The 8,143-nt window shown below is 44.8% G+C and overlaps 1 protein-coding gene across 1 annotated transcript in view; it reads right to left on the bottom strand.

The window, feature by feature from the left end:
• Positions 1 to 8,143, bottom strand: part of THSD7B (thrombospondin type 1 domain containing 7B) — a 294,353-nt gene that overhangs the window by 108,817 nt on the left and 177,393 nt on the right. The window lies entirely within an intron of this gene.

Here is an 8,143-nt window from a genome sequence, read left to right as displayed (position 1 = left end):
GGTTGCAGCTGGGACCTGGCTCTGGTGCTCCACCACTGTCCTGAAATCATTAGTCAATATTGTTTTAGAAAAACTGTATCTGTGAGTACTTGGACAAGTATCAGTACATGTATTTAAAAAAATGGTATTGGTGTATCCCTAATATATATTTATTAAAAAAAATCATACATTAAAACAGGGATGCACAAATCCTTTCCTAGAAGCACTATGGGTTATCAAAAGAGACAGCACAATAGGACAGCTTGCGTTGCTGCTTCCTTTGTCTGATAGAAACCTCCTACTGAGCCATCTGATAAGGGAACAGCCATTTCTGTGATGACTTACTGAAGGAAACAACAAGCATTGTTCAGCAGAACAGAAAAGTAATCATTCTAACAATGTGAAAGGAGACTAGAGCTCCACGTACTAATAAAACGAATAATTCCATCTACTAATTCATAGTAACATGAATATAGAATACTTCCTATCTACCTATTTTATGATTCATTTTCTTATTATTTATTCTTTATTTTATTTTGAATAGCAAAAAGATGTGACAGTACATGTTTGTCATTACCATATTAGTCTGACAGGTGTTTAGATATACAGAGTCTCATTTCAGTTGCCATTCCCATTATATATCCCGGTTATATCAAACTTGACTTATCAGGCTTAAGGTTCACACCATTTTCCGGACCAGATCTGATCCAGAAAATGGTGTGAACCTGCCTGCAGTTCCAGTGCATTCCAGACCAGATAAAATGAGACGTGCAGTATTTTTCTGGTCTGGTCTGGTCTGGAACGGACTGCGCTGGTGTGAACAGTGGCCAGAAATGCATTTAGAGTCCGGAAACAGTCTGGTCTGGTCTGGAGATGATCTGGATGTGGTGTGAATCGGCCCTAAAGGCTAAGTTCTCCTTTCTGACCATGTCTCATGTTACACAGATATTCATTAAACATTAAACATGGTCAGATCACAAGGTGGAATTTCCCTTTATAATTTTTTATTTTATTGTATTTGTTTTATCCTGACCCTAACAGACAAAGAAATACAATATGTACATAACCCCTATACAGTACGTTCCCTTTAAGGCACAGGGATGGCAGCCCTTGGGTGCAGCTCATCCATGACAGCCAGAGATCATATTGTTTCAGTTTTCCGGTCCTGAAGGACGCAGCAAAGAAAAGAAATGTGAAAAGTGAGAAATAATGATATATCACCGAGGAAATGAAGACTCTGCCGCAAACAGGTTAGAAAAGAACTCTATAGATGAGCTACAGCCCACAAAATGCCAACATTGACTTCTGTCAGCAATGACTGCTGTGTTATAATTCTCCCTTTGAGATGGATTTGCCTATTAATTGTAAGAATAAAGAAAAGCTGCAATAAGATAAAGGTTTCTTGGGTAGAAGAATCCGTTCCCTGCGTGGCCTTTTCTACGCACCGTTTTATCTTTTTTTTTCTTTCTTGGTTTAATTGGCTTTTGTAAAGTGCTGGAATGCATTGTCCCTGCGCCTGCTAGGAGCTTTCTACAAGTGCCACTTGTGCCGTAGAAGTGACAGGTAATAACCGGAGTCAGCACGCCGCGTTTCGCTGCTCCCTGACCTGCGGCGCGGGAGAAAGCTTTAACACCTCCCAAGAAACCGCTCACCGCAGTAAAAGCATTCAATGGCTTTCTGATAGAGATAATACTGTGGCGTTCGTTGGGCCCTGTAATGAATGGAAACAGCTGTTTATGACTCAAAACGGTCTCTGACGGGGGAAGTATATGGCTGGGTCTGAAAAAGGGTTTATTTTCTACAAAAAAGTAAAGTGGAAATACAAATAATTGAACGAAAGAGGCATTTACATTTTTATGGACGTGGAGTTGCAGCAGCTAAAGCCGGCCATGGATGACAAATATAGGAGGCTGAGCTTGAAATAATCAATAGGGGAATGATAATCTGCTCCAGAGATGTTATTGTGCACATCGTGAGCTTAGAGTACTTCTGAGATGGGAATGCGATCTGAGTGTGATATGGGAGGTTCATGGCCAGCAGCAACCTAAAGGACAAAGTAAAGGAGCCATTTACAGTAATGGAGTCGCTTTCTCCCCCAGAATTCTGCAGAACCTCGATCGCTAGCAGAGGGATGCTATCACGCTGGTCTAGCTAGCAAAGGAACAACTCCATAGGAAAAGGTCATTAGTGATCATGTCACTGGTGAGTTGTTGCCAGTCTCAGGATCTCTGGAAGGTTTGTCTGACATCGACCTTAATATAAATCTTAACAATCTGAACTCTGAGCATAAAATAAATATATATTTTAAATATATTTCTCCATTACCACAAAAGGAAATAAATCCACATTATGTGCACCAAATGCCTTTGCAAACCTGGTCATTATGTTGCAAAAGTAGTAGTGGCATCATCACAGCTGCACATAGCCTGTGCAAAGATCAGAGCTGAGGGAGGGACCCAACAGGCCCCACCCACTACAGGGTGGGTCGGATACAAGACCGTTATTACAGGAAGCTCCCTTCACATCGGTTCCCCTTATCTTTCAGATCAGCCCCCACCCCACCCCTTTTGCCAAGAGTTCTGCTTTAAGATTTCAGCACAGCAGAGCAGGGAAAAGCTGACAGCTTTTTCTCCATTCAGACCGGCTTGTAACTGGTTACACAGCAGTGAAATCCTCCCCGCTGTGTAACCTGTCATGGACGCAGCGCTGCCTGTTAATTAGAGGCAGCGCTGCATCCGGCTTTTGACAGGTAGTTAGGTTACACGGCAGAGTGCTTCCCCACTGCTTGTGTGACCTAACTATTGAGGAAAGAGCTGCCACAGCCTCTACTCTTTGTTAGAGGCGTGAGCTCTGTGGATGGCTTGGATGGCAAAGCTCTGTGGATGGCAAAGCGCCATTGGTCCAAGCTGTCCAATCAAAAAAAGAAAACAAAAAACCACTAAGGCCATCGATCTTGATGCCTCAGCAGTGACAAGCAAGTGAGAGACGGGGAGGCTCCTCCCTGTCTCCTCCCTTCCTCCTTCACACTAGCTTGGGGACCGGGTTGGGGGTGTGGCTTCAGCCGGTGGGAGGCGGGGTGGTACGTGCTGGGGGTGAGGCTGGTGCATGCCTCACCCGGAACCAGAGGTACCGCATGTCACTGCACTTAACCCTTGCAGAGCGGGGGTTACTGTGCAAAGGGGGGGGGTAACTCCACTGCAAGGGTTAAAAAAAACTTTTGACTGGACTTCTGCTTTAAGATTTCAGCACAGCAAAGGCACTATGTTGTCAGCTCAAACAGGAAATACGGAGCACTCTGTATTTCTAGCAGAATCAACAGGTATTTTTCTGTAATTGCAGAATTTAAAAGGGATAAAACATGGGAAATGTACACTGAGTGGCCAGATTATTATGACCACCCCTTCAGTACTTTGTTGGGCTGCCTCGTGACTCCACGAGATGTTGAAAAGTGATGCGAGGAATCTGACACTGCACTGTTGCCCTTTTGTTGCCTTGTACCAGTCTTGCCACTCTCCGTTCTGCCCTAACATTGACTAGTCGCTGACGGCCACAATTTGCACGTTCAGACCCAGATTTTCGGCTGACAGTCCGGTCTTTAAACACTTTAACAACAGCTGCTCTTGAACATTTAACGAATTCTGCTGTTTTGCTGATACTTGCTCCATGGCTCCGAGCGCCAACAATCATCCCACGTTCAAAGGCTGTTAAATCGCGTTGTTTCCCCGTATCTTCAGAAAAAAATCACTTCTAGTGTCGTGGTAAACAACCTGCTTCCCTATTTATAATGGTCTGGCCCTCTAGCAACTTCAGCACGAAATGATAGCTAATTTGCCTACAATCGTCAGGTTGTCATAATAATCTGGACACTCAGTGTATATGCCATGGATTGTATTGTATTGCACTTTTTTATGCTCCGATATACTGTTTAATAATAATAATTTTAAAAAATGCACTTGTTTCCCTTTAATTACACTTTAGTTCCAATTTAAAGATATTGTGTTGCAAATATTTTTCTCTCTTTAGATTAATGGCGCAGAGGATGGAAATGAAATGCCAGTACAATTGCCTTGCTTTGGTCGCTGACCCCTTACAATTATTACAGGACCTCGGTAACCCCCGTGGACGCCGAACGCCTGCAGCGTATGATAACGCCATGACTGGTGCTCTTTACATAACAGAGATCGGCTCTGAAAAACTCATTGTGTGCTCTATTCACTCCTCGCTGACCCTTCCAACGCAAACCCGCGTTATCGCCTGGTAACAGTACATCATCCTTACTATACTTACCCCGTACAATTATCTCCTTTCAGCTTTAACCGCATCCATTTTATAATGGATGCATCTCGTGTAAGCTGAAGGGCTGAATCACCTTATCTCAGGCATTACAGAAGCACAGCCACTGGATAAATTAAACAGGATTATCTGGAATGGCGGGTTAACCTGAGAGATACCATCTGGTCGGCCACCGTGGCGACAAAATAAAACCGTTTATACGGGAGCTACGAATGGTTTCTGGTGGTCGTGTTTAATAATAATGGAACAGGGCAGCGGAGACAATGGAATTCTTCTTATTATTTTTTTCATGCTGAATCTTTCAAATGTCAGAAAATTACATTTTTTAGTGTACTGGAGATGATATGTATTGTGCTACTGTATTTGTATTGTTATTAAAGCAGAGCTCCGGGGAAAATATCATTAACCCATGCAGTAGGGGCACCCCCGCACCGGTAGCATCACTAAGGGTGACACCATTGGAGGGGTGACACCAAAATGAGTGACAGTCATTTTGGTGTCAACCCCTATGAAAGTGGGACAGCTGCAGGAGAGAGAGGAGGGGACCCGGCAGCATACCTCTTCCCGCCGGGTAAACGTCCCCATCTCTCTCTTCCGGCGTCCATCACCAAGATGGCCTCCGGCAGGTATCACCAAGTAGCCACGCATGCGTGATGATGTCATCGTGCACACGTGTGAGGACGTAACACGCGTGCGCGATGACGTCACAGCAGGGTGTCACCCGGTACTTGCTCCGGGTGACACCCGGCCCAAGGACGCCCCTGCCCTGCACTACAAGTGTTAACTGCTCAATTCCGTCTAGGTGCTAGGAAAAGTTATACTCACCCGATACCCTAAGCCAGCCGGCTCTTAGGGCTTGTTCACGCCTTGCGTTCAGGAGCTGCAGGAGGCGTGGCGGTGCTTTGCAGATGCAAGCACTATTTTTTCAGATTGCACTGGACAGGAACGCAGGCACTGATGTGCCACACGTTCTGGGACCGACGATCGCTCTATGGGCGGAGGGGCTGGCTGTGGTGCCATTGACTTCCATGCACTGCCACGCCCCCTCTCACTGGGGGACGGCCAGATGTTGGAAGGGGGGTGGGGGGACAGCCACAATATTCCAGGTTGCTAAGAGCTCTTAGCTCATGTGACCCAATGAGATGCTGTCTGAGGCAGCATCTTATTGGGTCTAGAGACATTGCCTCTTCAGTCCTTTCCAGGTTTTCTGGATCCTAGTTGGGATCCTGGAGCCAGGAGATTTCTTAGAGCTCTGGGTGGGACGAAATCTCCAGTTCTGGGTCCATGCTTTGGTAGTGACCGTCACCTAATTGTGCACCTTGTTTCACATCCCTCATGAAGAGTGTGCTGGGATGTGTTCAGGGCCCCACCTGTGAGTCAGGAGAGCTCCGCCCCGGAGTCAATGTGGAGGCCGAAGCAGCAGTGCTGCAAGAGAGACTTATTAAAAGACTGGGACATCGTGAGTGTATGGGACAACTCGAAGATTGGTGAGCCCTCATCTGTTATATGCTACAGCAAGCTATTTATATTGGATTTCGTGATTATCTACCGTTTTGAAAGAAAATAAAGACCCTGTGTTTTGAAAAACCCGCTGTGCGAGTGCTCTGTGAGCTCCCCAATATCACTATATATATATTATATATAACTAAAAAAAACAACACTCGATAAATTAACTTATCAATGGTTCTATCTGAGATATGTGAGATAAGCCCTACAACCCGTGGCTCAGTATGTGCAACTTAATTCATAGGAGATGCAACAAATATGGACAATAATAGGAGAGACTAGAAGAGCTTCCACCATAAGTGTCTGAAGACCGTTATCACCGGGAGGGATGTTACAGTGTGTTAGACAATCTCTTTAACCAATTCAGAAAGACTAGAAAGATCACTTTATTGCTTATGTGTAGAGAGGAAGAGCTCCTCATGTCAGCTCGGTCTGGATATTCAGCCATCTCACACATCTCTCGTCTTATATTATTCTGATGTAAAACCCGCAGCACGGATCGGGGAAGATATACTCTTATCTTTTGGAGCTCTATATTTAGGCAGAATTTATTGCCATGCCAGGTTCATTTTAAAGAGACCCTATCAGTGACTTGCAGGTAAAAGCACAGAAAATCAAACATTTTAAATGTGTAGCACCATGTAAACAGGCGTGTTATTAAATTTAGTTATTGTCAGATTGAAATCAGTCTGAGGTTGATCTATAGTGCATACTCATTTGTTTTTTTCTGAGCAATCTGTGGTTCTTGGCATATCTGCCTGCTGCTGGGTGCGTCCTTGCCACAGAGCAGAGCAACTAATAGGGCATTGTTTTGAGTTTCTGGGGGTGATTTACTAATCTAAACACACGCACGCACTAGGTGCGTGTGATTTTTACACAGCAAAACGTATTTATCAACCAAAAAGTCTCTAAAAGCATATTTCCACTAATGCCATATATGGAAAAATCATGCACATGATGCATATATAATGCTGCTTCACAGTTTAGACAAAAATGGTTAGCTCATGCATTTACATTCCTGCATTCATCAACGCAAGCAACACAATGTAGAGCTAATTTACACAACATCACCTTGCAATTCATGCTTGGCTTTGCACAACACACCTGCTGGGTGTGTACACACTACAAAGGTGTCTAGATTCCACCAATAGATCATGCTGGAAGGGAACACACTACAGAGGTGTATACTTGTTCGTGGCGTGTTTATAAGGTTAGTAAATCAACCCCTCTGTGTCTCCCTGGCCAATCACTGGAAGGTTCAGGCCAGCGGTGCATGCTGGGGGAGTTGATAAATACTTGGGGTGGACCATGTGTGCTCTCTCTTCCTCCCCCAGGCCCAGCCTGGGGGAGGGTGCTATGAACTGTCTGGGATGGCTAGGCCTGAAGCCTGGGAACTAGCCATGTGCTTACACTGATGCCTGAGTCTGGAGGTCCAGTAGCTATTACTGATACTAAAGGTGAACATGACTGATGACTTCTGATCTAAGTACTGATTTGCAAGGTGTTCTTCACACAGATTGCCGTGTCTGACTTAAAGCTCCTAGTCTGTGAATGGCAGCAGTTACTGTGTTCTACTGATGGAGGATGGTCCTGACCCTGACCCTCTCTCCCTGAAGTTCAGCAATAAAGTCTCTCAGCATTTATATCCAGTTTGGACTTTGCTTTGTCGGTCGCCACAGAGGGTGGTAAGTGCTATTGGATCAGCCAGGATGCTTAAAATCCTTAGACAGGCTATGGAAGACACATTTATCCACCTGCTCCTTAGGGGGTGAGTGCTACAAATGCTAAAGTTGGCCAAACATGGACCGAATTTCATCTGTCTTCTGCTGAATTTGCCAAATTTTGATCCATCAGTGGCCTTGCCATTTTTTGATCGACTTTTATTGAAGCAGCCGGGTGAAAGATTGTTGGCTGAACAGCCAATCAACTGCAGTCCCTCTCGGGTATTCTGGTGCTGGCTGTCAGAATAAAATAGCCGGTAGAGAAGACTCCTCCATCCATGCTGTTTGGTGTGGATGTGGAAATCGAATGACTTCACTTGTTCAGCCCACAGTGCTTGGCCAGCTTCACTGGCAGTGGCTTTTCTTTCCATAAATTACTTTTTATTTATTTGCAATGTGCCTGTGAGCTTGCTAGAAAATTTGACAATACCAGGAAAGTCAATTCCTTAGCACAGACCCCTTCCTCTTTGCATATCATAGGTCTTTTTTTTTTTCTGGTAGTGTTTATTTGCTATTTGTGCTGGCCTAGCTACTCCGCCCCTTCCAGCATAATCTTTTATGTAGCCGCTGGGAGGAGAATGAAGGGGAATACCACAGAGCATCACTTGATCAGCAGCTCTGAGTCTGCTGGGCATCCCTAGATT

This window comes from Nanorana parkeri, unplaced genomic scaffold (genome assembly GCF_000935625.1).
Source record: "Nanorana parkeri isolate BGI_ZX_2015 unplaced genomic scaffold, ASM93562v1 scaffold1194, whole genome shotgun sequence".
NCBI lineage: Eukaryota > Metazoa > Chordata > Amphibia > Anura > Dicroglossidae > Nanorana > Nanorana parkeri.
The sequence above is the reverse complement of the archived record's forward strand: the minus strand, read 5'-3'. Positions and strand labels throughout refer to the sequence as shown.